This window comes from Microplitis demolitor, chromosome 8, assembly GCF_026212275.2.
Source record: "Microplitis demolitor isolate Queensland-Clemson2020A chromosome 8, iyMicDemo2.1a, whole genome shotgun sequence".
NCBI classification, from domain to species: domain Eukaryota; kingdom Metazoa; phylum Arthropoda; class Insecta; order Hymenoptera; family Braconidae; genus Microplitis; species Microplitis demolitor.
Window position 1 is genome coordinate 9,535,832 of NC_068552.1, and position 10,519 is coordinate 9,546,350.

Sequence of the window (10,519 nt, forward strand, 5' to 3'; positions counted from 1 at the left end):
TTTTTTGAATTCAAAGCTATTTTTTACATCAGATGGCTGTTTTTTTCTAGCGAGTTTAAGAATGTTTGAATACCACTTATTGAGATAATATGTTGGAGAATTCATCGATGATATAATGATACGAAAGGGCATGTTTGGTTTGTGGATTTTTGGTAGAGCATATGCTCTTGGTAGTGTGCTATTATGTGTAACTAGATAATCTTTAGTGTCTTTATCAATATGTCCTAATCTTAGCCATTTGTTTACTAATTCATTGTTTTTTGTTTGTAATGATCTATTGTAATCTATAGTTTTAACTTTTTCATAAAATGTTTTGTCTTCTAATAATTCATTTACTTTGTTACTGTATTCTACTTTATCTAATATGACTGTGACATATCCTTTATCTGCTCTGGTTACCATAATATCCCGATTGTTTGTTAAAAAATTTTTTAATAACATTATTTCGACATTTGTAAGTTAACTAAGCAGAATCACAATTGTTAATTATCATACTGTAAATTTCATTTCAATTAATTTTAAAAAAATTGTTTTTAAACATTATAATGATATTGTAAAAAATTTTTATAAACTTTTATGTATTTATTATTTAGAAAAATATGGGTCTGAAGATGTTAACAAAGTTTAACGAAACGTTACCCGAAAAATAAAATAAATAAAGTCAATTAACAAGATCAGGAAAGCCGTAATCCCTTCATTTCAAAAATTATCCAACGCTGATCGTTTCATAAATTCACATCAAAACAATTATACAAGGCTAAATAAATAAAATGGGATTCATCGAAAGGCTAGGACGCAGAATTGGGATACATGCATCAAAAACAGCTAAGTCAAGAATCCAATTGTCAAGCAAACTAACAAATCTCCTTAAGAGAGTAAAATTTTTAAAACTTTGTAGAAAATTAAAAGTATTTCCTAAACATTTAAACTTAAACATAGATAAAAATAATAAGCTACAAATTGATAGATATTTTAACAAATTTAATAGATTAATTTATTCTTTAAATGTAAAGTCTTAAACTTAGAAATTAAAGAATCTTATAATAAAATTAACAAATTACATAAACATATATATAACGTTGATTGTCTGTTGTATAGGCAATTAAACAATAGACGAACTTACAATAGTATATTAAATAGGATAAAAACCATCAACGACAAAAAAACAATAGCTAATAACAGAATTATTAATAATAAAATTTCAATACTATAAAATTCATGTAATAGAATCAATAATAACATCAACAATATTAACGTAACGAGGAACATTAACAGCAACGTTCATGACAATAATCAAAAAAACGCTCTTAGAAATAATTGGTTAATTAATAAAACAAATAAAATCATCTCAGATAACATTAAGTCGATATTACAGTTAGGCCAAAAACATTGCATTCCATACACAAACAAAACTTTCCCTACTTTTGATTTCATTGCAGATTTCGAAAAAAACATACACTTAATAGATGAAGATAAAAGAGAAAGAGAAAGAAATAAATTCATACAGACAATAACTAGCACTAAAAACAATTTAAACAACAACACAAATAATAATAATGTCGAAATAATGTTATTAAAAAATTTTTTAACAAACAATCGGGATATTATGGTAACCAGAGCAGATAAAGGATATGTCACAGTCATATTAGATAAAGTAGAATACAGTAACAAAGTAAATGAATTATTAGAAGACAAAACATTTTATGAAAAAGTTAAAACTATAGATTACAATAGATCATTACAAACAAAAAACAATGAATTAGTAAACAAATGGCTAAGATTAGGACATATTGATAAAGACACTAAAGATTATCTAGTTACACATAATAGCACACTACCAAGAGCATATGCTCTACCAAAAATCCACAAACCAAACATGCCCTTTCGTATCATTATATCATCGATGAATTCTCCAACATATTATCTCAATAAGTGGTATTCAAACATTCTTAAACTCGCTAGAAAAAAACAGCCATCTGATGTAAAAAATAGCTTTGAATTCAAAAAAGAAATAGATAAATTAGATAATATTCCAGATGATTACATCCTAGTTTCACTAGATGTAATTACATTATTTACAAATCTTCCATTAAATTTAGTTAAAGCGCTTTTATTAAAAAACTGAAACAACATTTCGAAACATACCAAATTACCAAAAACACATTTTTTTAGGGGTTTAAATTTATGTTTGGATATCACATACTTTACATTTCAAAACACAATCTATAAACAGAAATTCGGTTCACCAATGGGAGCTCCGATATCACCAATATTAGCAGATTACATAATGGACCATTTAGTAGAAGACAGATTAAATCAGATTACATTTTACATTCCATTTTTCAAAAGATATGTAGATGACATTTGTACCTGCATTCCAAAAAACGAAGTTGATAATTTCCTCAAAATCTTCAATAGTTACAAAGAAAAATCACTACAGTTTACAATAGAAATAGAAAATAATAATAAAATTAGCTTTTTAGATATGAAATTAATCAAATCCGGTAATAAAATAATAACTGATTGGTATAGAAAACCGACTTGGTCGGGAAGGTATATCGATTTCAATTCTGATCACATGCTAACTAAAAAAATTGGAATAATTTATCATTTGGTTGATAAAATCTTCTATTTAAGTGACAAACAGTTCAATAATAAAAATTTAGAATTCATAAAAACAATATTAATAAACAATGATTATCCGGCAGAAATTATTCCGAAAAATATTGACAAAGGATGGAAACATTGAGACAAACCGCTTTTCAATTCGCGATTTTTACCAGCAGCCACCAGAATTCGCGGATTGAACCCTGGCTTAGGCTGGCCTCTAACAAATTTTATTTTACTTGGGACAGAGCAATGGGCTAGAGTTCTTGCAAAGCAAGGACCCGCACTTATTCAAACTCGGCAACGTATATAAAAATCTGTTAACTCACCTCACGGATTATTATTTATAAATTATTTCTTATAATTAATTTAATGATCGTATATAACTTAATCAATCAGTATTATGTCTTATTAAATAATTTTACCAGTATTTTAGGATATGATTAAAAAGTAGTAGATAGAATATGAAGTTATACAGAAAATATGCAAGTTTATTGCCAGTTATAATAATTCTCAATTACTTACAATAAATGTCGCTGAATAATACAATTTAGGTGGTCCGAACAATGGATGGCCACGTAGAAAGCGTTGGTTGTTATAATCAAAGAATACACTGATTTTATATTTTATAATTAATACGCTGATACTACAAATGTATCAGCGGTAACGTACTAATGAACTTAACAAATTAAATATGCCTTAGTCTCAAATAATAATAAGAATATACGATATAAAATGAAATCGCAAGCTAAGTTGCCAGTTAGATGTAAAGTATAATAACTAAATTAAATAATAAATGAATACAATGTAAGTAAATTGCCGGCTAATATTTAATTAAATTAGAATATTCGAATACGTCTAGACGCTAATAGATCCAAGATCGAAGTCTAAGTTGTCTAACCGATAATTGAGGGTCTGGGACTTGCCGCTGAACTCTGTCCCCACTTCACCCTTACGGTCATGCGTCGATGTGAAAATTAGTCATGTGACCACGGCACTATGACTTGGGTAGTTTCAGACGACAAGAAGACGGGGAAAAATGGGAACCGCAAGGCTGAGGACGACGAAGACAATTCACATTGTCTCAATCCCCCCCACTAAGCCAAGGTTACCCTTTTGACCTCTCGTCTAGGTTGTCTGAAAATATTGCGAGTAGATCGCCAGAGATGCAAGTAAATTGCCAGATATGCAAGTAGATTGCCAGATGTGCAAGTAGATTGCCAGTGATTCTTATACAATAGTTATATAAAAAAATATGTACATTAAATTATTTACATTAAATTATTTACAGCAGTGCGAATAAATCGCTTGAAATTGTAAGTTGCAAAAATTTTGCGAGTTAATCGCTAGTAATGCAAGTAGATTGCCAGTATGAATTTTAAACTTGAAGTGCGAGTCGATCGCCGGCTGTGCAAGTATATTGCCAGTGAATTTGAGTGTTTAAAATGCGAGTCGATCGCCAGCTATGCAAGTATATTGCCAGTAAAAAAAAATAATTTTGAAAGCGATCGCAAGCCGTTAGGAGTATTGTGACTTAAATTCCAAGTCCAGCCACTCTAATCTCAATCCCACTTCGATCCTGGGACCTCGATCTGGATCCGGAAATCTTTACAACTTACGAACTAAAAAAAATAAAATATACAATAAAAATAAAAATATAATTTCAAATATTTGTTTTCCACAGCCTTTGGGCTGTAAAAAAATTGTTTTTTTTTTTTTCTTTCTGCTACCAACTGCTACTGGACTCGAAGCTGTAATTGAAAATTATTACAATTGGCAACAATAATAAAATGAATTAATGAGATGAGTATGAGATTATGTATGTGTTTTTATTTAGATTTACAGTCTAAATCGGTAACGTAAGATATTTTATTCTAGTTTCTTGGTAGCGCGCAGGTGACTACGATGGAAGCGCTCAATGTCCTCCGGAGTGTACTTCGTTGAGATCCAATCTTTGTACCCCGGGTATCTGCGATTACAAAAGTTGCAGTGTGGGTCAAATAATTGGCTTGGGATGCCACAGCCTTGACAACGTCCCCGAATATAGTCCTTGTAGTTCTTGTCGTGTGGACGGAAGCACGTTGCCGTCGTCACTTGGTCCTGATAGCAAACATGGCACATGTCGGGTCGCCATGGTAATTGACATTCGGCAATTTAGTGGTCTCGTTGCCGACAATTCTGACACGCATTGGAGATGAACAACGACTGGGCTTGAGTCGTTACCGTTTGTGTCCATGATTCCCTCAATTCAGTATGGCATATTCGAGGCTTGACAGTGACACAAATCTTCTCAATTGCTTTGCAGAAACTTGTGTAATCCAGAAAGTGAACACCATTATGGATCACAACTTGTGGTGTTGGATCTGTTGTGGCTGCGATGGAGTTTGATGCTGGAGTAGGTGGTAAGCCAGACAAAAATTGTTTATAAGCCTCTGTAGGTTGCAATGGAACCTCATACCTTGGCGCTGGAGCTGTCTGCGAATACGGTAACGAATTGGCGAACGTTACCATCTGGATCTTCGTTTTAATGTCTTTGGAGATGGCTCCCGAAGCTCGTAGTGTCGAAACTTCCTTTTCCGATAGCTCTTGGCGAGACATTCGCCTAGCAAGCAGTGATGATGGTGGAAATCTGGCATTTTCCGGCGGTGGACGTTGGTATGCACCATCGCAGATCTTGAGTCCTGGATTCGGACCGCAAGCAGAAGCTTGTTGAGCCAGTAATGGCAACACCGCTTTGTTGTTTGGCGTGATTCCGATGTCATACTCTACTTTGACTGGAGTAGAGGTTGTGGCTGAGGTCGTTGTGGTCTGACAACTGATATCGGTAACGGTCCGTTGCGTTTGCGAGTTGATCGCCTGGAATTTCTTGGCAAGTTCTTCGGGGCTTGGCAATTTAATATTTGCAATCATCTCCTGGCTTCGCTGGACTTGCTCATTTAGTTGTTGAAGTTGAGCCGTGAGGTGAGCAGTAGCACCTGATCCTTGAGCAGTTGATGACGATTTTAAAGAATCAAGTTGTTCTTTCAGCTCCGCGACTTGATCAGTGTTGGTCTGGATGACAATTTGAAGGTCCTCTAACTTTTCATCGATGCGTTCCATCCACTGGATGTCGAATCTTGATGTCCCAGTTGATAGTGACGTGACCGCCGGACGGTGACTTATGGCACGGTCAATGCGAGCATGTAACTTACTAAATTCATCTTTCATGAATTTAGTCATCGTCTCGAACATTGCTGATGTGGGCGTGGCTGATGGACTTGACACGTAGAGTGCGGATGATGGACGGCCAAAGTCGAGGCCAGTCGTAGTTTGCCATGGCGGCAACGCAAATTGGGGTCCAGTCGATGTCGCTGACCCAGTAGACCATGTTGGTGATGCTGCAACGGTTGTTGCGATTATCGGTGCCACCGGTGACGAAGTTGCTGTTGTCTTCTCAATAGCAGGGGGTAACTCAGCGGTGGATATTGATGCGGTGTTAAATATGGGTGATAATGAGTCAGATGATGGTATGACTGCATGACTTGATGATACTTCAGTATCAGACACTTCAGCCTCGGACTCATGAGATGAGGCTTCAATATCTGATCCTGACTTTCCATGAATTTTAACTTTCATGATGAATGATCTGAAATATATTGAGAATAATCAGTTACATCTTCGAGACCGTCTAGGAATTTTTAAATCATTGTAATAGTATGTGCCAATATCGTTACCGGCATTATCTTGTAATTCAACTACTAAAGGACTTAAAATTTTAGAGACAATCGCGGGTCCCGAATATTTTGGTGCTAATTTAGCACTGTAACCGTCAACTTTTTTGCTTAATTTTTTATTTAGGTAATAAACTTGATCACCAATTTTTAAATCTATAGGAATGTCAGAAAATCTTTGTTCGTGTTGTTTTCGCGTGCGTTCCCTAGCTTTTAACATATTTTGCTCAACAAAATGTCTCAGTTTAACTGCACGGTCCATTCGGGCTTGCCAAACGGTAACGTCAGACACGTCTAGATTTTCAAGAGGATCAGTGTCATTAATTAGTCGTGCGTCACGTCCGTGGTTTAGATAGAATGGAGAGACGCCTAAGGCAGTATGTACCGAGGTATTATACGCGAATTTTAAATCATCAATATGTTCATCCCAATCTTTTTGATTCTTGCTTGTGAACGCGACAATCATAGGTTTAATTGTACGATTGCAACGTTCAACAGGATTTGCGCAGGGGTGACCGATAGGAGTAGGTGTAAATTTGATATTAAATTGACTAATTAAATTAATTATATCTTTGTTGATGAATTCTTTGCCATTATCAGAAATAATTTGGCAAGGAGGACCCCAGTGATTAAATACAGACATCAGGTGATGTTTTATGATTTTTCCCGATTGTTGTTTCAGAGGAAAGATTTCAAGGTAGCGCGTATAAAGATCTTCAATAACCAGAGCATATTGGTTCCCCATAGTTGAACGGGTATATGGACCAATTGTGTCAATAGAAATAATAGACCAAGGCTGCGTTGGTGGTCTTGTTCCGATATATCCTTGCGGTTTTGTCTGATCACTTTTAGTCATTATACAAGTTTCACAAGCTGAAACGTAAGATGAGACGTCTTTGAACATTCCTGGCCAGTAAAAATGATCTCGTATCCGTTGATAAGTTTTGTCAATCCCAAGGTGACCTGATTGAGCTTCACAGTGTGCTTTCTCGATGGCTGGACGAATTTCTGATTCGGTTAGAACGACTTTCCAAGGATTTAATTCACCAAGTATTTCCTTGACAGCTAGTGGACGGTAAAAATACAACTTATCATCTTCATATTTCCATTCACGATAATTCTCTGGATATTTCTGAACAACTCGGACTTTCTCGTCATACCAAGCGGAATTTTGAGCAATTACATACAGTGAAGATGGATTAGAATCTGAAGCAGTTAAATCAGCAGTCTCTGGTTCTTCGTATCGACGCGAAAGTGCGTCTGGAGCTTCATTTTGTGTACCCCGATAATGAACAACGTTGATGTCATAAGCGGAAATGTCAATTGCCCACCTGGCCAATCTACCTGCAGGATCTTTTAGCGAGTGAAGCCATTTTAATGCGGAATGATCAGTGTAGACCGTGACTGGTAAACCTTCAATATAACCGCGTAGTTTCCGTAAGGACCACACGACAGCGAGACATTCCTTTTCTGTTGTAGTGTAATTCATTTCGGCTTTGTTTAACGGTCGACTTAAACAAATAATTAAATTTTCTCGATCGAGTTCTGGATCATACTGAGTTAAAACAGAACCTAATCCAGTGTTGCTAGCATCAGTATATAAACGATACGATAAGTCTGGACGTGGCAATGACAATGTTGCAGCTTTTAATAAAGCTTCTTTCGTTTCGTCGAAAGCTTTTTCTTCGACGTCTGTCCATTCCCAAGGAACTCGGGTACTTGTTAATTTGTTCAAAGGACCTTGAACTTGTGCGACATTTTTAAGATGCTTATGGTACCAGTTGACTAATCCATTGAATCTTCGCAGTTCCTTACGATTTGTAGGTCGTTTATAGTTTGCAATTGGCTCCAATCGAGCTGGATCTGGTTTCAAACCATCTTCATTAATGATAAAGCCCAGGAAATGAACTTCAGAGCATCCAAAATGGCTCTTTTCTTCATTCATTTTTATTCCAGCCTTACGGAATCCTTCGAAAACGGCTTGAAGAAGAATTTTGTGCTCTTGTAAGTCATCACTGATTATTATCCAGTCGTCGAGATATGCGAAAATTTTATTTTCTGCTTCAGTGTAAGAAAACTGGGTTTTTAATGACTCAATAATTTTTCGTCGTACTATATCGGAAACTTCTTGGTACGTGCTGGGTGCATTTGTGAGACCGAATGGCATCCGAATCCATTCAAATAATCCTCGTCCATCTACACAAAATGCTGTGTACTGACGGCTATTTGGCTCAACTAAAACATGATGGAAGGCATCACTGACATCAAGTACCGAAATTACTTTAGCACCTTGAAGACTTGATAAAATGCGGTGCATAATTGGTAGCGGATAAGCAGATTTTTTCGTGACTTTATTTAATGGCCGGTAATCGATGCACATGCGCCAAGTATTGTTCTTCTTGGGTACCATCACTGGCGAACATGCCCAAGCACTGTTTGAAGGCTGAATATAACCCTTCGCGAGTAATTCGTCGACTTTATCATGCATCGCTTTCATTACTGGCGGACTTCGACGGTATGGTTTGGTACGTATTGGAGTATCATCTGTCAATTCGATACGGTGTTGAACTAAATGTGTTAAACCCAATTGGACTTGTTTATTTTTCTCAAATTCTTTTGCTAGGAAATTTTCAAGATCGACGCGTTCAGCTGACGATAGTACGTTTAATGATGCTTGATTTATGAACCCGGACCGAGAGAAAAATGTATGAATGACATGGCTGGTATTTAATTTCCAAGTACTCTCCTTGGAATTTACTTGGATATCTGCTAGTTGCCAGAAATCAAGACCAAGAATTACTGGAGTCGACAATTCAGATAGAACACTTAACCAAGTGATAATAGCATGACCATCGAGTTTAATTTTGAATGGAGCTCCACCACGAGTTTGCGTGGACTTGGAGTTAGCCATGGTTACTCCATGAGTGCTAGTGGGGTCAGGTGTGAGGTCTTGCAGTTGATATTCTCTGAGTTGTTCGTACGCAATCTCAGAAATATAACTGCGCTCACTCCCACTGTCCAGTAATGCTTCGAGCTCACATTTACCGATAAATATATTGGCAATCATGCGACTTACTGTTGACGGAGCTGTGAGGCTGTCTGAAGAGGTCAATGTGCTCAGTTTATTATCATTACTGAGCATTGGCAGTAATGTACTCTGTTTATTGTTTGAATTCATTTGAATGGTGAATTTTGGAGAGTAGGCAACGTTTTCACTCGAATCAGATCGATACTCATCAATCTCTGAATCATATAAAGGACTATTATCCTCCCTTAGATCACAGAGAAGGGCATCGTCTGTCTCCGAGGTACTCTCGAGCTTTGTGACAGTTGGTTGTTGCAGTTCGTTTCTTTCCAGGTCTAGTAGTAAATTTTTAATTGGGGATTTTAATCGATTTTTATTAATTTTATTTTGAGAATTACGCGACGGATTTATGGAATTTTTAATTTTGGATTTTAAAACTTTTACAGGATTTTTAATCTTTGACTTTTTAGTATTTCGAATTTGTTGAGAAGCTTCTGAACTGGTCTCCCAACTGGACTCTTCACTCACCAACTTGTCGGCAATTTGATCGAGGGGAGTTGAGAAATCAATTAAATCAGTATCGGGATTCTCATTACCAACCAATTTTGGAGTATCAGCAGCTATAAGATAATTTAAAAAGAATTTTCCACGACTGATGACGAATTCAGGAGCATCAGGATTTAATTTGGGCATATTTGATTTATCTTCAGTATTGGCAAAAGGCTTGTCCGAATTATTATTTGGTACAGGAGCCCTGGTAACGTGATTGGTGTCTACCAGGGCGCTTACGCGTTTTTTGGAATAGGAGGCCGTGGACGGAGAGGTAATTCTGCTTTAATACGTAATTCGTCGGTTACTGGTCCACAGCAAACTTCGGCAACGTGACCAATTTTTCCGCAACGACCGCAGACAGGAGTTTTTGTTGCATTATTATTCGATGATACTGGAATTGAATTAATAGGAGTTACGTTTCCCGAAGACATTTTTACCGTAGTTTGATCTAATTTCTCTAGAATAGTTTTCATCATAGACTCGAAATTACTTAATAAAGTATAAGACTCAAAATCTACATTTTTACTAACTGGATTTGACTGTATTGAATTTTGAGTGTGTTTAGAATTATGAAAATTTTTATTTTTGTTAAAACTATTATTTCTATTAAAATGATTGTTTCTAT